Source organism: Mesocricetus auratus, unplaced genomic scaffold (genome assembly GCF_017639785.1).
Source record: "Mesocricetus auratus isolate SY011 unplaced genomic scaffold, BCM_Maur_2.0 Super-Scaffold_100008, whole genome shotgun sequence".
In the NCBI taxonomy this organism is placed as follows: domain Eukaryota; kingdom Metazoa; phylum Chordata; class Mammalia; order Rodentia; family Cricetidae; genus Mesocricetus; species Mesocricetus auratus.
Genome location: NW_024429192.1, coordinates 11513872 through 11537389, shown reverse-complemented (window position 1 = coordinate 11537389; position 23518 = coordinate 11513872).

The window sequence follows — 23518 nt, the reverse complement described above, 5'->3', positions numbered from 1 at the left end:
GTTTTGATGCGTTCTTGGATCCTATTTGCCAGTATTTTATTGAGTGTTTTTGCATCAATGTCCATGAGGGATATTGGTCTGATGTTCTCTTTCTTATTTGTGTCTTTGTATGGCTTGGGTATGAAGGTTATTGAAACCTCATGAAAAGAGTTTGGCAAAGACCTGTCTGCTTCTATTGTGTGGAATACTTTGAGAAGAATTGGTATAAGCTGTTCTTTGAATTTTTGGTAGAATTCTGCTGTGTGGACCCTGGCCTTTTCTAGTTGGGAGACTTTTGATGACTGCTTCTGTTTCTTTAGGGGTTATAGGTCTGTTTAGGTTGCTTATCTGCTTTTGATTTAATTTTGGTAAGTGATATCTAACCAGAAAAGTGTCCATTTCCTTTAAATTTTCAAATTTTGTGGAATGGTTTTCAAAGTATGACCTGATGATTCTCTGGATTTCCTCAGTGTCTGTTACTATTTCCCTCTTTTCATTCCTGGTGTTATTAATTTGCATAGTCTCTCTCTGCCTTTTGATTAGTTTCGATAGAGGTTTGTCTATCTTGTTGATTTTTCTCAAAGAACCAACTCTTCGTTACATTGATTCTTCGTATTGTTTTCTTTGTTTTGACTTTATTGATTGTGGCCCTCAATTTGATCATTTTCTGGTGTCTACTCCTACTGGGCAAGTTTGTTTCTTTTTGTTCTAGAGCTTCCAGTTGTTCTGTTAATTCTCTAGTGTGACAATTCTCCAGTTTCTTCATATGAGCGCTTAGTACTATGGACTTTCCTCTTAGTACTGCTTTCAAAGTGTCCTATAAGTTTGGATATTTTGTGTCTTCATTTTCATTGAAGTACATCTTTTATTTCTTTCTTTATTTCTCCCTTGAGCCAGGAATGGTGCAATTGCGCGTTGTTCAATTTCCATGAGTTTGTAGGGTTTCTGCAATTTGTGTTGTTGTTGAATTCTAACTTTAAAGCATGGTGGTCTGCTAAGATACAGGGGGTTATTCAAAATTTTTGTACCTATCTAGGTTTGCTATGTTGCCAAGTACGTGGTCGATTTTAGAAAAGGTCCCATGTGGTGCTGAGAAGAAGGTATATTCTTTTGTGTTTGAATGGAATGTTCTATAGATGTCTGTTAAACCCAATTAGGTCATAACAATTGTTTATTTGGTAAGTTTCTGTCTGGTGGTCCTGTGTCATAGTGAGAGTGGGGTGTTGAAGTCTCCCACTATAAATGTGTATGAGGTCTTATGTGTGAATTGAGTTGTAGTAATGATTCTTTTACGAACGTAGGTGCCTTTGTATTTGCGGCATATTTGTTCAGAATTGAGACTTCATCCTGATGGATTTTTTCCTGTGAGGAATATGAAATGTCCTTCTTCATCTCTTTTGATTGATTTTAATTTGAAGTCTAATTTGTTTGATATTAGGATAGCCACACCAGCTTGTTTCTTGGATCCATTTGATTGAAAAATATTATCTCAACCTTTACTCTGAGGTAATGTCTGTCTTTGAAGTTGAGGTGTGTTTTTTGTATGCAGCAGAAGGATGGATTCTGTCTTGTATCCATTCTGTTAACCTGTGTCTTTTTATAGGCAAATTAAGACCATTAATAGTGAGAGAGATTAAGGACCACTGAGTGTTAATTCTTGTTCATTTTTGATTTGTTGTTGGTGGTGTTATTGTTTGTGGATTTACCCCGCTTTTTTCTTTTTGTTTGGCTTTTGTTATAGTTGGATTATCTGTTGTCTATGTTTTTGTGAGCATAGTTACCTTCCTTAGATTGAAGTTTTCCTTTAGGGCTGGATTAGTGGATATGTTTTGTTTAAATTTGGTTTTGTCATGAAATATCTTGTTTTCTCCATCTATAGTGATTGGAAGCTTTGCTGGGTATAGTAGTCTTAGCTGGCATCCATAGTCTCTTAGTGTTAGTAGAATATCTATCCAGGACCTTCTGACTTTCAGTGTTTCCATGGAGAAGTCAGTTGTGATTCTGATAGGTTTGCCTTTATATGTTACTTGGCCTTTTTCCTTTGCTGCTCTTAATATTCTTTCATTATTCTGTATGTTTGGGGTCTTGATTATTATGTGTTGAGGTTCCTTTTGTGGTTCACTGTATTTGGTGTTCCATAGGCTTCTTGTACTTTCATTGGCATGTCATTCTTTAGGTTGGGAATGTTTCCTTCTATGATTTTGTTGAATTTGTTTTCTGCACCTTTGAGCTGGGTTTCTTCACCTTCTTCTATACCTATTATTCTTAGGTTTGGCCTTTTCACGGTGTCCCGTATTTCCTGGATTTTTGTGTTATGGATTTGTTGAACTTAAGATTTTCTTTGGTCGATGAATCTATTTCTCCTAGAGAAACTTCAACGCCTGAGATTATCTCTTCTAACTCCTGTATTCTGTTGGTTATGCTTGCATCTGTAGTTCCTGATAGTTTACTCACCTTTTCTAATTCCAGCATTCCTTCAGACGGTATGTGTGTGTGTGTGTGTGTGTGTGTGTGTGTGTGTGTGTTTGTCTCTATTTCAGCTTTCAAACCTTGTACTGTTTGAATTATTTCTTGTAATTTTTGGTTTGTCTTTTCTTCCATTTCTTTAAAGGATTTTCTCATTTGTTCTTTTAGGGTCTCTATCGTCTTCATGAAGTTATTTTTAAGGTCGTTCTCTTCTGCTTCATCTGTGCTGTGATGTTCAGATCTTGCTGGTGTACCATCCCTAGATTCTGTAGGTGTCATATTGGTTTTTCTGTCGTTGAATTTGTTCTTGCGTTGTTGTGTTCCCATCCCTTCTTTCAGTGGATACAGGTGGGATTTCTTCCTTTCCTGGTGGTTACGGGTCCAAGGTTCTCCTCAGGTAGGTGTAAGGGGGTCAAATTCACTGAAGGGCCTTACTGTGGGTGCAGATGGCTCTGAGACACTCCCTCTTCTGGCGGGTGGGAGCTCTCCCCTCTGCCCTCTGCCCTCTGCCCTCTGCCCTGACTGGGGGCAGTAGTAGACTTGTTCTCTCAGCAGGCTCCTGGTCGCTGGGTCCTCCAGGGGAGAGTGGGCCTTGCTGCAGTCTACAGTCCTGGAGACCATAAGTGAGTTTTTAAAAGAACATTTAAAAATATAAGAAGTAGTATTTAAAAAGATACTTAATGAATGCCTTCATATTTCCTTCTGAAGTGAACATACTACTCTCCCCCTTTATGTAGCATGCATGAAGGCCATTCTTTTGTATTCTAATTGAAGCAAGCAGCAGAATGGTAAGAACAATTTGCCATTTGCTTGGCAAAGCTGCCTCTGATGGTTTTTCAATTATTTTTTACATCTTTTCAGTCTAGTTATTATGTTGGTAGTGCTACAAGAAACATTATTGTTCCCTTTTCTCTTTTAGCTTTGAAAGATAATCTGATTTTCCTTATAGGAAAAACAAATGTATCTAGCAAGTGTTCTGAGGCATTATTGTTTGTGAGTGCACTACTGTGACAAGCAGAAATCTTCCTAAATGACAGTCCTTTGATAAACAACAATCCTTGTGCTCTGTGTTCATCTGAGATGCTTCTGGGATTCGGGGTTGCGTTCTTCCAGCACTCTTCTGATTTCAGCCGCCACCACATGGATAGTCTGTGAAAACATGGTTTTTGCTTCCAGCTTCAACCGCTTGCTGGTGTTTCTCCACCCTCCCCCAGGGTCTTTCCAATCCCAGATCTCGTAGTTGACTGACACTGGGCAGACAAAGGACTTAGGGGTTCAGGAGGGATTATTTCTCAGAGGCCACTGCTCAGCCAATGGGAGATGAGAACCAGGCAGGAACTGTTCATTCTTCCTTCTTCCGGGTAAACTATTCCTAGGGGCACCGTATGAGCTTTTTAGAGTTTCTGGTAGAATCTCTCAACAAATCACCATACAATGACTTCTGCCTTTTTGTGTAGTCTCATTACTCCATCATTCCTGCCTTTGATTATTAGTTTCCAAACAGAGCAAATGTAACCAATTCTTTATTCTATCCTCTCCTCCTGTAGCAATACTAAATAAGTCAACACAATTTTCCCTTCTCTATAGAGGTGAGTTCTTCCGTTTCCCCTTTCAGGACATTCAGTTAACTGACTCAGCCATTTTGTGCTGAGTGATAATGTTTAACTATGTCCCCCAGATTTTACACATTGGAAAACAGCTCTTCAATGTGTCATCATGGATTCATGGTCCTGGATAGAAGACATGGGAAACTTTTTTTGTTCTGAGGCAAATCCATAGAACCTACTCAAGGTACTGCAATAGCTAGGAAATGAAACCAGCATGACATCCAAAGACAGTTGAATGCGTGAAGAAAATGTGGACATAAATACAATGGGCTTTTATTTAGCCACATAAAAATGTGAATCATGACATTTGCAGGAAAGTAGATGAAACTGGAGACCATTATGTTGAGCAAAACAATCTAGTGCCAGGCAGAAAAAAATACCATATGTTCATATGTTTTCTGTAGTCTGTGAACTCTATATTTAACTCCGTGAGTGTGTGTGTGTGTGTGTGTGTGTGTGATGAAAGTAGAAACAAGATGATAAAAGGCAAAGGAAAGATCATAAATAAGGCAAGAAGGAGAGAAGAAGAAAGAGCTATGCACTAGATGTGGCATGAAAACAGAAAGTGGACTGTTTGGAAGGGGAAATGCTTCTTCTGTTCGATGGGCTGACTTATTGAGATGCTCTATGGGATGGGCACATCGTGTCAGTTTAGTGTTAGGTTACGCGTGGAGGCATGTTAAGGATGATGAGAGAATATCACAAGAAGAAAAATGTTAATAACCCACGACCATCATTTTAGTGAAGGAAACAATAATCATCAAAATCATCTTGCCATTCTGTGCAACTTGTCTACTTTACATCATAGATTCTACTCAGGACTGAGAATGTCAAAAGGTATATATCTTGATGACACTCTTTCTTAGTTAGCTTTGATCTTGGATTGCTGAAATTTCCTGGTTACTCGTACCTAAATATTTTTCAATGTAGGTTGTGGATGATACTCCTCAAAGGATGGCCTGAAGCTCATCTACTCCAAAGTCTTCCTTAAAGTTCTAGTTTTATGAGCTTTTATTTCTTTTGGGTCTTAATTTAATTTCTATTCATAACTCATGATCAAAAAAATATAATTCTTTTCAAAGCTGGTGTGAGCATTTTTACTGTGTTTTCCATAGTTCTCTAGGCTGTGTCTGAATTTCTTTTCTATTTCTGTGATGAAACACAATGACTGAGGCATGTATGTATGTATGTATGTATGTATGTATTTAAACTTTAGCTTTTTGAGACAAGGTGTCTCTATAGCCCTGACCATCCTGGAGTGCTGGGATTTAAATAAGTGTACCACCACCACCCAGCAGACCAAAGCAACTTGTAAAGAAGTGTTTAATTGGATTACAATTTCAAAGGGTTAAAGTTCATAATAGTAGATCTCACATCTTGATCTATAACCATGAGACAGAGAGAGAAGGGAACAGAGAAAGGGAGAGACAGAGAGACGGCCACAGAAAGAGAGAGAGAGAGAGAGAGAGAGAGAGAGAGAGAGAGAGAGAGAGAGAGAGAGAGAGAGAGAGAGAGAGAGAGAGAGAGAGAGGCCAGTTAAGCACCACAGCTAAATACTGAATTGAACTCCTGGAACCTAGTGATAGAGATGGAGGAGTGATGAGCAAAGGGGTCAAGACCATGCTGGTGAAACCCACAAAGACAGCTGACTGGATAAGAGGGAGTTCTTGAATCCCAGACTGATGCCTGAGAGGCCAGCAGGGGACTGATTCAGACTCCATGAATGCAGTGCCAGGGAGGAGGCCACAGAAATCACTGGGGCCTTGGGTAGTAGATCAGTGTTCACCATGGTTTATGAATGAGCTTTGGGAGCCCATTCCAAATAGAGGGATGCTCTCTCAGCCTGGACACATGGGGAAGAGCCTAGGTCCTGCCCAGGATGAAATGACAGACTTTAGAGATCCCCCCAAGGAGGGTCTCACCCTCCCTGGGGAATGATGTGGTGATTGGGTGGGGGATTGGGTGACTGGTGGAGGGACAAGGGAGGAGGGGTGGGAGAGGGAGCTGGGACTGACATGTGAAACATTCACATTTCTAATTTAAATAAAAACATATATGCAGAAAAAACTGTTAAAATTCAGTCATTTTTCATTATATCTCTTGCAACATCATGGTGACAATAATACAGTTCCATTTATTGGCTGTTCTCTGATTGCCAACTATTTATGGATCATAAACTAGGTGCCTAAAAGTCTTAACTGTGTTTTTCAGATAAGAAAAGTACTTAGTCTTAGGACATCTCTGTCTTCGCACATTTAGACTGCTACAAAAAACACCATTGACTGGATAATTTGTAATTACTAGAAATTTGTTTCTCATACTTCTAGGCCTGAGAAATTCAAGATCAAGGCTTGAGGGGTTCCTTGTTTGGTGGGGATGCACTTTGCCCCCACAGACAGAGCTTCCTGATGTGCCCTCTCATAGAGGAAAGAACAGCCAAGCTCCTGGGACCTCTGGCAAGGGCATCCGTCACATTTATTAGGGAGCTTTGCTCAGGACTTAATAAGCTCTTAAATGTCTCACCTTCTTAGCATTGTGTTCCAAGGATAAGATTTCTGCATGTCAGTTTTCAGGGACACAAACATTCAGACCTTATCAATGACAAGGATAGAACCACGTGAATGGCTCAACATAGTATTTGTCTTTGGAGATGACTGAAAACTAAGCACACCCTTCATAAATGTCTTAAACTGAGAGGTAGTCTCCACTGTCTGCTATCTATAACCTGCTGGACCTCCCTGCTTCATGAAGGCTAGTTTGCGACCTCACTTGACATTCCCATTTGAAATCCCAGCATGTCTGGAGCAAAATGCGGTCATAGGAGCTGACTTCTGTAAAACTCTAGCCTTTTTCATCTGCTGCTGTCTGGTTGGCTCCAGCTACTTCTGTTGCCCGTGCTTTGTATTTAAAACACCATCTTCCTAAATCCCTCTGAAAAATTTCAGGGACACTAAATTCTTTTACGTTGTAAAATAGGCCACAAGCATTTTGTACTATAACCGAAAATGCTTCCAATTGTCAACTCTTACAAAATTCCAGCTCTGAACGCACACGTGGTAGATGCAGGAGACATCTGCCCTATACCAGTATTGGTAGTAGAAGAGCCTTTTTAAATCCACATCTCATATTATGTTATTGCAGGGAAATGCTTCTTAGCCATTTTCATAGAATCTTCTTCTGCACAATAATAAAAGGCAGTCCTCCATTTCTGTGCGGCTATTGAGCAAATGGAAATGGCTTTTAAAGTTGGAGAGGACAAAAGAGTAGTTAAGGATATTTGGCTTGAGATAATTGCTTACACTGTTGGTGAGAGCCAAAGTGGTTTGTTATAATGCAATAACCACTGCGTTTTAAATAAGCAATGCAGATGGAGTTCACTCTCTGCATATATAAGTAGCTGTAGGAAAATAAACGTTCTGTAAGGGCAGTTATATTTTAAAACACAGTACTCCAAAAAATTGTTAGCAAACATTTTATGTAAATAATTACTCAATCTGACATCAGCTATTTAATTATGATCATGTTTTTAAAAGGAACACACATAATAGACATGTAAAATACATGCAAGACATACATCTGCACCTTACATAAATTTGAAAAAAAATATACTTTTGGTAAAACTTTAGACTCAGTTTTCTGTCACCATGGAATCAATTCTTTGATTCTGTAACCATGTATTCAGAGAACAGGGAACTGAAAATATAATTTAACTTAGGATATTTACAGCTGTAATGAACATATACAGGCTGTTTGGCTTGTTCTTCATTATTTCCTGAATAATAGCATATTTTTGTAGCAATGACTTATACTACAGTGTTTTAGATATTGTATGTGGAAATACTTAAAGTATACAAGAGAATGTTGTAAGCAAGTGCTATATTATCTTACGAATGAGATGAGCAACCATGGAATTTTGTATAGATGAGAAGACCCTGTAACCCATTTCACCTTCTATATACCAAGAGATGACTATAGGGTGTTTCTAAAAATTATTAAGTGTAATTCTTGGTACTGAAAAGAGAGATGTAGTAAATTACATGAAATAACAATATAGTTCTTGTGGACAAGAACTAACAATTACAGAAGGAGAGAAAAAAATCTCATCTTTCTAGTCCTTAATTTTTCTTGGGTAAATATTTAAGAGTAGAAATAGTTGGCCATGGGATAGACATAATTAATTTTAATAAGTAGCTTATTTGATAGAGTGCTTGCTTAGTATGGAGAAAGAAATGCAGAAGGCCTTGGGATTGATCTACCACTCTGAAAAGGAAAGGAAAGTGAGTTGGTTAGTTTTAATCATTGACTTGATACAACCTAAAATGATCTGGAAGAAGAATCTTAAGGAAGAATTATCTCGATCAGGTTTGCCTGTGGGTATACCTGTAGGAGATTGCCTTGATTGTTGACTGAGCCCATTGAGTGTGGTACTATTCCTTAGGCAGCAGTTCCCAAACGTTACAGGGGAAGGAAAAGGTACCTGAGGGCAAGAGGAAAAAAGTAATCAAGCAAGCAAAGGTCTGTGTACTCGCTCACTTTTTCTCTTGACTACAGATATAACGCTCTTAAGTTTCTGCTGGAACCTGGAATTGTAAGCCAAAGAGACCAGCTTCTTCCAAAGTTTTTGTCAGGATATTTTATCACAGGGACAGAAATGAAGCTTGACTAAAAAGAAAAGAGAGACCTTCCAAAACTATGGTATTAATTCTTCATTGATAGGTTTGAGGGTTCTAATGGCTTTACATTCTTGCCAAGTTGATAACCTGGTAGATTTTATTCATTCTTGTGGGTGGCTAGTGGTATCATATTTTGGTTTTAACTTGTACTTCACGGTTGAGTATAAACTGAATATCTCTTAATGTATTTATTGCACTTTGGTTGCTTTTATATAAAGTGCCTACTCAAGCCTTTGCCTATTAAGTGTTTCATTTGTTTTACTGAACATTCCATTTTACTTTTGTCTGAGGAAATCAAAGGCAAAAAGAATTTCTCAATCATGAATGGAGTTTAATTATTGATTTTTTATTGATTTGTTCCTAGAGAACTTTAATTCCTACTTCATTTTATTCACCACACATGCAGTATGTATGTATGTGTCACAATAATTAGGAAAAGCAACTGTTCTGTGGTTGTTAGAAGTAATATGACTTGTATGTATCTTCTGGAGCCAAGAGACCCACTATTTAAAAGAAAATAATCAAACTACTTACTATTATATATTTTGACTATTTCTTTGATATTTCCATTTCATTTCACCCATCAAAATAATTGTTGGATACAAAGCTATTGATATACTGTGTGTTATCAGTAGAGGCATTCTTTAGTAGATGCATAAATTATACATATTAATAGGATGACTTTAAGTGAAATAGTAGTTTCCAATAGTATCATTGCTGTATCATTAGAGTAATATCATAATCCACTAAGACTAAAAGACTTACTTAAAGTTGCACATGAAGCATTGGTGTTGCAATCCCTCTCTCTCTCCACTTAGGATTTAAGTTCATTCACGTGGATTATGTGGTTTCTACAGATATGGGGAGGGCTGAACTCAGAAGCCAGGAAACAAAGAGGGTCAATCAGTTGAATGAACTCCAGAAGTTCTGACAAGATGCAACATACTTTATTCTTTGTCACACAAGCATACATGGCCCACACATGTACTGCACAGAAACAGTCACACAAACGAACAGGCAGACACACACAGGCAGACTGGTAAAGGCACTCTGACCTCAAGGCCACATACAAAAAAGCATTTTGTCAGAAATAAATGACAGATGACATCTCTGACTGTTCCAGGTTTCCTGGATGTCTGGTGTCAGTCATCATTAGGTGACTCATGGTCCCTTGGGTGTCAAGGTTGACCATATAGCCATTGAATACTATGTTTTCTAAACTTTATTAGCTCTCTGTTTCCATTAAACTTTCATAAATTTTATTTTACTTTGCAATTGTTCTTGTTGAAATTTCTTAGCACATTTAAATGTTCTGAGAGTAAAACTATTATAAGTAATTATGAAAATTAACTTGTCTATTCTTGATAGAAATAACATGGCATGTATTTTTGCTCTGGAGCCAAGAGACCCACCCACTGCTTAAAAGAATGTATTCAGAATATTTACTATTGTACATTGGAAATATAAATCCCCAAATAATTTGCCTTTAATATTAAAAACTTTTATCTCCCTAATTAAAAATTATTACCTAAAAGATAAAGCTAAGGTTTTCCTTCTGAGTGTGTACACATATGTGTGTATGTGTGTATGTGTGTGTCTTTAATGAAGGGAAAAAGAAAAATTGCTCACTGCTGGATTAAGCACAAATCCTTATTTTGGGGACAGTCATGAGGTTTTACACAATGTATAGAGCAATAAAAACAGGATGTTAGGTACCACTTCCTCGGGCTTGATTAGAGGGCAGAACAATTACTCAGTGTTTTTATGATCACTCCTGATGGGTAATATTTATTTTTATTTGCTCCTTATTTATATTTAGTGCAGGTTGTAAAGCTGCATCAGGCCATCAAGAGATTTCAGAAGTCATAATGGGAATAGTTCTTAATGAAGTCTTCTTTTTTTTTAATAGATTCACTTTGAAGTATATTAAAGACATATTCAGCTGAGGAGAGCAACCTCTGTGTCTCATAGATTTAACTCATAAATACAATCAAACTTTCCCATGAGCTTTCAGGGACAACACAAAGATTATCAATCTGAAAAAAGCCTGAGGAATGAAAATACAGGGTAGGTGAGGCTTATATTGTGCGAGACAAAAGACTATTTAATGCTTGCTGACAGATTAATACAGTCTACTTGGAATTTTCCTTCCTGTATTTCAAGAGCTGCAAGTATTTTTCAGAATTTTAATCAAAGGCATTGAAGGAGAAAAGGGAGCATTCAGAAAATGAGCTTTTTGAATGACTAAGGACTTTCAGAAAAACAATATGTTCTCAATGGCCTGTTACCTCCTTATTTTCAAGAATCTGATCTGCGAGGTTTGTTGTACAACAAGCTTGTGAAATTTTGATAAATAATGATGTCGTCCTATCAAGAACAGTTCTTTAAATTGGCCTTTAACAAGACTGGATGAGATAATAGATCAACTGGTTGTTGATATATTCGACATTTAAGAACATGCTTACCAAAAGTCACTGTAATTAGACATTGAAAAGTAACAAACTGGCATTAGATGGCATGAACCCTGAATCATGGAAAGAGAAGGATGCTCTTAGTTGTGGCGAGGGTCAAGAATTGGTTGGGTATCTGAGTGCCCTGTGCCTCCACCAAAAGGGCCTAACTTTCCCCAAGGTTTGCAAGACACAGCTGGGATACAAGAGAGAAGAAAAGACTCCTATAAGACAAGGTAGGACCTAAACCAAAACAAACACAAAATCCAACTAACAGGAAAACCTAAAAAATCCACCACTATCACCAGGTCTATCACTAGGTCTCAGTGTCAATATACAATTGTTTCATACTATGTGGTGGTGAGTATTCATAATCCAGACCAATATGAATTCAAGACCAGTTTCTGCTATGTGAATTTGAGCCGTCTAACCCCCCCACATGAACACACACACAGACACACACACACACACACACACACACACACACACACACACAGAGAGAGAGAGAGAGAGAGAGAGAGAGAGATAGAGAGAGAGAGAGAGAGAGAGAGAGAGAGTTTATGGCTATTGAGAGAGGAAGGCCTGTGCTTTGTTTAAAAGGCCATTACTACCTACAGCTTATAAGTTTATTCCCACCCCCACCCCAAGAATGAAAACCCTTGTTATGATTTGATAATTGTGTTTGAAGACAACTGGTACTGTATCTTCCTTGGAAAATTTCTTCCTACAAACAAAGTTAAAACAGCATTTATGCTATCCGAGGGCTTTTCTTCTTGTTGATAAAGTTTTGGCTTCATTGATGAAAATAGTTGTGTGTGTAGAAGAATCATAATTTTCATGTCAGATAACCTGGTTGTCAAAGTTGATATAAAGCTAATGCTTTCAACCACAGCATAATCCAGGTTTTAAAGTATTGCCTTTGAGATCATTTATCAACAGTATCTAACAATGGGTCAGGTAACCTGGGGAGGTGTAAGGATGAATAATATGCATTCTCCAACTTCCCAGTCTCGTCGGTGAAGGCAGCAGTGGATACAATTTCAGTGCAGTCAAAATTAAAGGTCATGCAATATAACATGCTGAATGCAGTAATAAATTATTTTAAGCTTCCAATAAACTAATTTCCATCCTCTATTTTAGTTGTTAGTTCTAGCAATTCTAGCCAACTCAGGATTTTCTTTTTATTTTAATTCTAGAATTTCTAATTTTTTTTGTCGATGTTAAATTCAAATACAACTTCAAATTTCTCCAGCACTGAATCTTGTATGTATTGAAAAGTATTTGGGTTTAAGATAACTTTCGTATTTTCAAGAAAGCAGAGTAGCATTTTGAAATATAAAATAAGTTTGGGTGTGTAGATCAGAGGTAGAGAATGCACCTAGCATGCACAAGGCCTGAATTTGACTTCCAAGGACACAAAGACTTCCAGGAGCTGATCTCAGTGAATTTCTACATTTCTCCTGTAACTGGCATGCAAAGTAACAAACATCCTTTACTCCTGGATTTGACACCAGCTCTGTCCACAGTGTGAAGGAAGGTAGGAGGTTTTGGTCTTCTAGGAGGTAGAAAATGACTAAGTCTTGTAGACACTGTCCTATTGATCTGTGCCCCTGAGCAACCTGTGATCCCCTCTGTTGAGGCAGCCAGGATTGCAGACTGGGTTTATGCTGCTTTGTTAAGCACTCTTGTATCTTGTAGTGGAACTCATCCTTGATTTGACTCTGATGTTTTCCTGTGGTTCTTATTGTTGCCCTTATTCAAGCAGGTACCTGACTGTACTCTCCCTATGCACATTGCCACGAGCTAGTCTGTCCATGTGTTCTCTACAGACCCATTCCTTTGGACTGAGTCTTCTTTAGTATGTGCTGGGTTGATTTTTCTATGTGACTCAAACAAAGCAGATTGATTTGTGGGTTCTTCTGTAGAACAGTGAATTATTCCCTTCTTAAGGGCAGACTTACCCACCCTCCTCCACTCTCCATGGAACGTGAGTGTGATCTGATACTCAGTGATATTTGTGTAATTGCCTACAAATTTTAGAGTTCTTTTGTGTCAAAGTTAGATCCCTTCCCTCCAAGAACAATAAAGTCACTTCCACAGTGCCACTCACTGCTAGAGAGATTAAGAGAATCACAATGGCAGCAATATTTGGAAAGGATTTTGTTTTTCCTTTTGCTTATATCTGAATAGTTTCTGGCCATGAAAATGGGAGTTCATCATAAAATTAACTTCAGACTTTTAAAAATGAGATATTTGAATTCCGGTTTTAATTGGTTCCTTGGTGACTAAATGTGTCCACTGGAGAATCTGAAGTGAAATGTGCAGTTCATTCTGATGTCATCATTTTGGAACTTGTCAATTTTCTGTATCTGAAGTCACCACAATTAGATTCATTCTTTGTTTTGCTTTTGAGCAACTTTACATCTCACAGAGACACAATAATTGAAGACTTTCAAGCATATTTTGAAAGCTTTTGCAATTATTTTCCTGACTCTAACTGAGATGGAAAGAAAGTGGAAAGTACTAGAATATAACAAACTATTGCCTTCAAATGAAAGCCTTGGAGGTGTAAGCATCATGTCCTTTTTCATGGTTCATCTGAGCACCTGCAGTGAGAGGAGGTTTAAATGTGAGCCCATCTCTGGTGCACAGAGGGAGGGATTAGGGTGATTAAGTAAAGACATTTTCCTCGGATTTTATTCTTGGCTCCAGTATGGTTTTATTGGATTCCTTCCTAAGCGGTCGTCCATTGTATTATGAGCACTCATTTCTCACTGCATCCAGGCTTCTGGGGACTGCAGCATTGCATCTGCTGCGCTGAGGAAGGAAAATCATGTTCCAGCCTCTCACTTCACATTTTTATGACTCTGGACAAAAACATTCCTCTCACACCCTGGGAATCACAGCTTCTTGGTTTCATTTTCAGACGTGGGTGGTCAATACTTTCCACACACATGAAATTATGTTCTGTATTCTGGAAATTGTTGAGTATATTGTCAACTGGTTTCAGAAATATCTTCTTTAAAACCTGTAAGGCCACCTCTATCTTTGGCATATATTAATGACTAGAAAACTAAAAGATTATTTGCCTTGGACATATTATGTTTGGAAGCTACTAGATCCTGTATGTATGATAGGAGCTGTTTTTTTGTTTAGTTTTGTTTTTTCAAGACAGGGTTTCTCTGTGACCCCTAGCTATCCTGGAACTCACTCTGTAGACCAGGCTGGCTTCAAACTCATAGAGACCTGCCTGCCTCTGCCTCATGAGTGCTGGGATTAAAGGCATGCCCCATTACAGAGCAGTTAGAGTTGGTATTTTTAAATGCACAATATTTCTATGCTCATATGTTAAGATTTATCAAACTGCCAATATTGATAAGAATAGGTCACATAGTAATGACAAGTTTGCCCTAAAATCTAGGTAAGTCAACATGGTTAAAGATGAAAACAGATTCACATTATCTTTTGCCAAATTTTCGTTGCCATGACAAATACCTGGTAATTTATTTACAGTTAGTAAAGATTTATTTTGGCTCACGGTGTTGGAGGTCCCACTTCCTGGTTGACTGGCTCAGTTGTTTTTGGGTTTTGATGAAACGCAATATCATGGTGGAAGGCTTCTGTAGAGCAAGGCGATCACTTTTGGGAGACCAAGAAGCAGAAGTACAGAAAGAGGAGGGGCTAGAAACAAGGTCTAGCCTACAAAAGTGTGCTCCCCAGAGACCTGATTGCAGCTAGGTACCCACCTCTTCCAGCTCCTACCGCCTTCCAAAATAGCGCCCCCTCCCGGGAGCTAAGCCTTCAGAACAAGAGACTGTCGGGGCTTGTGTTTCATGTTCAAATCACATGACACGTTTTGTTGAGGATGGAGAAACTCTTCAGACGTCTCTCTGTGAGAAGACTCAGTAATTCCAGTCACTTGCTTCTTCCAGTCTTTCCGTTTCAGTGGATGGATCTAGAACGGCTTCTGAGGGGCACGATAAGTCTGGAAAATGGCAGACTAAAACTGACCATTATTTCCACTGACAGTTTATTGCCTAGTATAAGTGTTTTTGACACTGGTACTTCGGGCACTAAGATATATAAATATATAGTCAGGCCTTTCCTGCTTATTTTAGTTGCTTTTGTATTGCTGTGAGCAACACGCCTGATAGAACTTAGGGCAGGAAAAATGTATCATGGATGCATGTTTTAGAGAGACTCCAGCCCACTGTTGTGAGAAAGGAGTGACAGAGAGGAGTGTCTCTGTCCATGGCGGCAGGAGTGGGAGGCGGTGGCAATTCTCATGGTGTAGGACAGCCATCAAGTGGAAAAAAGCAGACTAGAACCAGAAATAAATGTAATTTTCGAAGGTCCACCCTTGTGGTTTATTTCTGACGTCCATACCTTGCCCCCTCGAGCTCCCAGCCTCCAAAGGAATGCCAATCTGTAGACCAAGTGGACAAAACATGAATCTAGGGTGGACAGTTTAAGACGCTAACTTAATACCACAACCTGCAAGGAAAACATCAATGTCACTATGTTCTACACAACAGATGCCAATAGCATCCCTTCCAGCTACAATCACCAAGGTATCCCTAGTGGTTTCAGGGTGAGATCACAGGTTTTTGCTTAAAAATGGTGTCCCTTAAAACCACTCACTAGGAGGCCTAGACAATCCATGGGGCTTTGGGTAGTAGATCAGTATTTATCCTTGGCACACAAATTGACTTTGGGCGCCAATTCCACGACGAGGGAGGCTCTCTCAATCTGGAGCTTTGGGGAGGGCCTAGGCCCTCCCCGGAATGAAATGACAGACTCTGGAGATGCCCCATGGAGGGTCATACCCTCACTGAGGAATGGAGTGGGGATTGAGGGGGGGGGGAGGAAAGGGAGGGCCGGTAGGGGGGGAGCGGGTGTGGAGGGGAGGGAGAGGGAGCTGGGACTGACATGTAAAGCAAGTTTGTTTCTAATTTAAATATATAATAAAAATAAAATGAAACCACTCACTAGCTAAGAGATGACCTGAAATCTCACCAGGAAGAATGATCTTGAATCTACAGGAAGGAGAGGAGAACCAGATGTGAATATGCATAACTAATTTAGAAGACACTGGCTGGGAAATACTTTTCATTATTTCACTATCTACCCATGGCTGTGTGAGAAATGTGTAATTATTTCAATTTTGGCATCAAACCAACAGTATGGCATATTCAAAACAATTCTTAAGAACTAATTAAGATTTATTAAGCCATAACACAAAATATTTGAGATGAAAAGCAAAGTATTATTAAAGGAAATTGAAATATGGCTGCTGTGGTCAGTGATAAGTGTCAGCATTCAGGCATCTGTACTGGCCTGTCCTTGGGGTTCTAACAGGATATGCCCTCAGCTGCAGCCAGTAAGAGCACCATCTGTGCATATTCACTAAGTTCCCTTTTAAAAGGGCAGCCTATCTTCTCTCTCTCTCTCTCTCTCTCTCTCTCTCTCTCTCTCTCTCTCTCTCTCTCTCTCCTCTCTCTGCCTTTCCTTCTTCCTCTCCCTCTCTTCTCTTTCCTCTTTCCTCTCTCCTGCTGCTCCTGTCCCTGGAGGCTGGTCTCCCCCTCCCTTCCCCCTTCCTCTTTTTATGATACCTTTCTGTAATAAAAAAACCCTCTGCTTGAACCCTGTCGCATGACATCTTTCTCTTGAGCTGCTTTTCTTAAATTGCAAAAATAAGAAGTTTAAAAACAGAACCTTAGCTACAGGTAGGAATGAGTCTTACCAGAAACATGTCACTATTATCTGTGAACACTTGTTCAGTGTTCCTGAACGTATGTTTAATGCTAACTGTGATTTTTTTATTTCACATTGAATTTGCCACTTCTGGGATGGGCTAATGAAATGTACAGTTTTCACACATGTTGACTTTGATAATTTGTTTTGCAAATGTGTTGCTTGACTGTATGTTTCAGCAATGGAAGAAAGAACATATATTAGTCTTTGGATAACTAGAATACTTCCAGTTACAGGGCTAGAAACCCAGCGAAAGAATATTCTAGAAGAGGGAAGAGAAAGAAAGGGAAGGAGGAGAAATGGAGGGAGGGATGTAGGGAGAGACACACATAGAGAAGCCACAGAGAGGGCTACTGGGAGCTTTTGTGGTTTTCTAATAACATGGGTTTATTTCTAGGTGCATGTGGGACCTAGATGAAAAAGTCTCTGTCTTGAGGGATATGGAAAATGTAATCACAGAAGCAAGTGGTGGGTCTACAGCTTCTTCTTGGATGCACACATTTATTTTTCCCACATCACATCAGCTAAATCAAATCACACAATGCCAATGAATGGGGGAAGTATCTCTTCCCACAGGGAGACACAGCAAGTATGTCCACAGGAAAGACAATGGTCCTCTCATAGAAAGGAAACAGCTAGTTATGAAGAGTGACAGAATTCACCAAATGAGGTAGGCCACTGAAGATAGGACATGACCAGCTTGTGCACAATTGTTATAGTCTCTGCTTCTTTCTATGTTGCTTTTATTCTTTCCAACAATGACCAGCAGAAGTCTTAGATTTATATAGCCTCAATTTGCAATGAAGAGAAAAAGACCTCTTTCCAGGCATAGTGTCTGAACATCTTGGGCTGATTTGTTAGAAGGGGCTTTGTTTTATAACACCATTGTAGACTGACTATACCGCACACACTAAAGTCATATGGCTAAATTGAAGCAGTGAGATTTCACGTTGGGCTTAGCACATCTTAAGCTGGGGACAAGTATTTTCAAAGCAGGGTTGAGGTTAAGGTGCACACAGTACCTGTTCCTGGAGGTTATAGATGCAGATGATAATGAGTCCAGTGAACTTCTCACTGTGTATGTAGATGAAATGTAGAGTCAGAGAATAAGATGCTAGGAAAAAAAAAGCGAGTCTTTCCATCTTCCTTTAAGCCTTTGTTCCTCTATAGTCACATAATCACAGGGTTAAGATTTCTGGAAAGATTAAAAGAATCAAGTTTTTAGGAAATTCTTTCCAAATTGTTCTTTATGAACTTCTGAACAAAGACCCAGAAGTATCAAAGGTTCTGAAATCATTCAAGTTGAAATTGTTAACTTGGCAAAGAGAACTTAAACTTGCTTCGTCCCTATTCTTCATTACTGTTGATCTTATAGGAAGTTTCATTTTATGCATTGAGGTTTCTTTAACATAGAGAACTGAAAAAAAAACCCTGGACCCAACATGTTGCAGCTATGTCTCATTATATTCATCAATAATTGGGAGCTCACATTGCTGAAGAGTTTACAGACAGATACAGAGATAGAGAGAACTATGCAAAGAGATTATGGCTACATGTTCGGTATGACAAGTACCAGGATGAAAGAAATGAGGTACTCACATCTAGCATTCTTTCAATCATTGACCCAAGTATAGGAAAGCTGAACTCTGATATTATAAGCAGGCAGGCAGGGGGGGCTATTTTAGTATAACCTTCAATGCCACAAAGTCTGTGCTATTGGGGAATATTCGTTTTGAGAGGTATATGAGCCACAGAGGATCTGGAAGCAGGTGTTAAAATTTCAACTTCCAATACTAGGACAGTTAACATCAACTCAAGATGACTTTGCCTCTGGAGAACACTTGGGAATGTCTTGAGTTATCATTACAAGGAAGCTATTGGTATCCTCTGGGTAGATTTCATAACAGATACATGTCTTATGTAGCACAAACCCTTCACAATGAAGAATGATTCATCCCAAAGTATCAATAATAAGAAGGTTTGGAAATGTGTGGTGAAATCTGTGGAAATGAGGCAGATCTAGATCCCCCCATACACAATACACTCAGAGACCCTCTTCAGTTTTGTGGGTATGATAAAATGACATGGCCAATGCAACTCTGGGAAAGAGAGGATTTCTTTGGGTTACAGTTTGAACTGCAGTCCATCATTGAGGAGTAGTCTAGGCAGGAACTTAGGTATCTTGTCACACTCACAGTCACAGTCAAAGAAATGAAGTCATCTGTGCCACCTTCTCAATTCTTCAACAATTTGGGGCCCAGTCTATGAAATGATGCCACCCTTAGTGCACTAGATGTTCCTACATCAAATCCAGACTATTCCTCCATAGATATGCCAATGGGTCAACCTGATCTAGACAATTCCTTGATTGGGCACTATTCTCAGGTTTCTAAGTTGTGGCAAGTTGACATTTAAAATGAAATAAACTATCGCAATATTTAATCTACATCAAGAAATGAACCAGGGAGGTGTGTATCAATGGAGAGGACCCATACAAAGATTGATGTGACAATTTCTACCATAATATCTTTCATTATTAGACATCCTTTTGTGACAAACTGAATTTCATCAAGGCTATTCTAGTTAGAAAGATGGGTAGAGATAATCTAGATCTTGAGGAAAAAAATAGACATCTTCAATGCCAGAGTTGCAACCAAATATGCAATCTGATTAGGGGTAAGAGTAAGAGGGATTTTTGGAGGGCTGATGATTCTAAAAGAACTCACTCTTCAAACATCCAACCATACAGATTTAAGTTCCTCACATCATTCATCAATGACAGGAACCAGTACTCTGAAAGAGTACTTCTGGAGCTAGAGTCAGAAATATACAATATAAAGCCAAAGCATCTTCCCATTGAGGAATATAAAAAAAGTGCTAAACAAATAGGCAAAACACAGTTTACATTGTTGGGATATACCAATACCAGTGGAAGGTGGGCTAACTAAAAGAGTTCTAAATAACAAAAACTAAAACAATTTGAGCAATAAAATCAAGTGGTATTGAATTATATACCAAAGCATAAAATAGGTATCAGTGGATCTACACGTATATAAATGAGTCATTGAATAAATTACTAAGTCATAACAAAGAAACCACAATTCTGTGAAGAAAGGTTTCAAATTATTTATGTAAATACTGTACTGTTAGGGAGTAGTACCATTCATAACCCTTAAATATGAGTTGCAAACACTGGCTTCTTTCTAAAATAGTCAGGGTTGAAAGAAAGTTAGGTTTTCACTACAAAAGTGTGACATAATGTCTGAGCCAGGTGATGGAGAGCACATCCACAGTCATAAATTGTGTTCCTAGTATGGACCTTGGGCCTGATATTATCGGCATTTTATCTTTGTGATCTACCTTTCTAGAGCTCACACTGCCAGTGTATTTATAAGAAAAAAACATCACATTCCAAAAGATGAGCATCCTATCAAATTCTCCACCAGCATTCAGAATTGTTAAGACCACAAAAAACAAGGAAAAGTTTGAGAAACTGTCATAACTTAGAGAAGTCTAAGGCAATCTGACAAGTAAATGCATTGTGAGAACATGGATGGGAATCTGAAGCATAAAGTGCCCATTAGGAAAATAGAAACTTTAGTTAATAAAAATGCATCTACCATATTAATGCAAAAATGTAAGACATATGGGGATTCTGCTAATTTTTTTCTCTTTAAAAAATCTATAACAGCTGTAAAAAAAGTCTAATAATCAAATATAAAACACTGATGGGAAGGCTAGGGTCTGCCATACACTGGAAAGCGAATGTCTTTTCTTTCTCGTTAGCATTTTGCAAACTGCATAAGATACAGATTTGGCTTGCAGTAAACCTCTGTTCAGAGATGCTAACTTTGTGACCTCCAATCCAGTTAATTTCCTTTATTTTATGGAAGACATAAGAAGAGTCTCGTCATCAGTTAAAGGGTTATAGAAGTCACAGCATCAATTGCAACCAGAGCCTTCAAGTCAACTACCTTATCATGAGGCAGTGTGCTCTCCTCTCCAAGGTGCCTGTGCTGGGATTTGGCAATGTCCTAGTGCTGCCTGGCAGGCTTTAGTGACAAAAGCAGTTACTCATTGCTGTTCAACTTTAGATCGAATATGGGAATACAGCAACACTAAAAGCTATTATACAGCAAGAAAAGAAATAGACTTCTAAATGTAGCTGTTATTAAGACAATTTAGTGTTGGTCAATTTCTCATTTTTATAGTGCTGGGTATTGAACCTATGTCCTCATACATGCCAGATAAGTGCTTTAACATTTAGCTGTACCTCAACATCTATGAAATATTGAAAGAAACAATAAATACACTTCTTTATCTTGTCATGGGGTTTGCAGAAGCTAAAATTATTGAGGAAAGTTTCAGAAGTGTCCCCCCTTTATAGTATTAATGAATAGAAATTAGAATCTTTATGAAAACCTGAAAATGTCTGAACAATACAACATGAGATGTTTAAGTGGGAACTGCATTGCGCAGATTTAACCTGGAAGTTAGCCAAGCTATAGTTTTCACAGCTATTCGCTGGGCAGAAGCTACCTGTGAAATTAGGAGGCTTCTGCGGGGATGTATACGTTGATGCTATAATGTGCTTCAGATACATTGATGCTCTTGTTAGTAAACAATGAGTATAACTTGTGAATAGAAGGAAGATTCTTCAGAAGTGTTATTAGCCTTTCAACCTGGCAATATTTTATGTTAATCATCTGTTCAAAACTTCGTTATTTTTATTTTGAAGGATTGGTTATAGTTTTATGAACTTCCAGAAGTTCATAAGGAAGTATAGTTTCTTTTTTCAAAAGAAGTATAGTTAATGGAAAGGAAATGTGGTTTTCCTTTCATCATTAATCAAACTCTTGGAATTTCTTCTGGTGGTTCAAGTTCATGTCTCTTCTTGTATTAAAAATGGGTACCATTTTTCAAAATACTTGCTGTGTATCATACCATCTATTCCTAAATAATTCTCAGAGAGAAACCTTTGCTTTACTGTATTGCAGATGTGGTCACGGAGGGTATCAATGCTCAGGGTAAGGGCCAAAACTAATCCCTGCTTTCTGCACCAAAATGAGACCACGTATTTAACTTCTGACTACTGCTAAACTGGAGTTATTTATGGTTCTGAAGAATGGGTCATGATGTAGTAGCTATTCAAAACTCTGTTATGGTCCCATTCCTACTGAAGGTAAGACTCAGGAATGTTTTTCTCTGAGAACTCTTGGGTGCCCACACCAGTTCAGAGAGGAAATTAGATGGTCTTGTGGTACATTGTGATTGCATCTGGTACTTTTCACTTCATAACACTTATCAGGAATCCAATTATCATCTGTTTGTTTCATATCATTTTACCCCATAGTTTATAAGCTTCTTCAGGACAGGGACTACGTAGTTCATTGTTTTCTCCTTGGCACCTAGAACTGTCCCTAGGTATATTAAACCATGAAGAATATTTATAGAATGAAAAAATAGGAAAGGGAAATTTATTTAAGCAGACAATAGACTATTGAAATAGTACTGTAGTACACTATTCAAAGTCTATTTGAGTGACTGCCGTATGCTAAAATAATTTGTTATTTTGATAATTTAGTGACCCTAAAAGTACCATAGACAGTTATGCTAAATGGAAGTTTAGTTTTAAGTTTATGTCATGATAGCGAAGCATAGCTGAAACAAACTTTAATAATGTTAATGAGAATTTTATTGAAGAGAAAGAATGGAAGGAAAAGTTAAAAAATAGACTTAGGTGCTCATTATCTGACTTCAGCATTCATTAGTACAGGGCCTTGGCTTTTCTTGCTTCAATATTTACATCCATTCCCACATTTAGTTTATTTGGAAGCATTACTCAGACAATGTCATCTCATTGTATCTCAGTAAAACTCTTAAAAAAAATAATATCACAAAATTGTCGCCACAAGAATGGTTATATTTCTCCCTTCATATCAAATATTTTGCCAGCATTCCCATCTATTCAGTTTATTTGGCTTGCATCCTAAGAGCCTAGCATTTCCTTTAAATTCCAGGATGCCCTTTTATTTTCTTGAAGAAATTATCAGTTCTGGAGATATTCCCATGGTCTGGAATTTGTTTACTCACCATAACGTTTCACTTGTTATATTTCTCCATCTCTCCCTTCTGCTAATTGGTAATGAGATAGAGCAGAACCTTTTGTCTATTTAGCAACTGTGAGTGAAGAAAGGTAGGATGCAGAGATAAGGAGAGAAAGGGACCTGTATGGTTACCATGACAACAGTGTTATTTATGTAGAAGCAAGGAAAGACTATGGGGAGAGAACACTCAGAATGCCAAGATAACTTAACAGTGCAAATGATAATATTCCTCCCTTTGTATCAGACATCTTGTTAGGGTACCCACATTAGAAGACCAGAATGCCAAGTGTGGTAGCCTGACCTCACCCTCTGTGGTGGGCTGAATAAGAAATGTCCTCTGTAGGCTCACATATTTGAGCCCTTGGCTCTTGGTTGGTGGCATTATGTAGGGAGGATGTGGAACTACCAAGAGCTAGATCCCGCTGGAGGAAGTCTGTCATTGTGAGTGGGCTTTGACAGTTTATGACCTTGCACAACTTGCC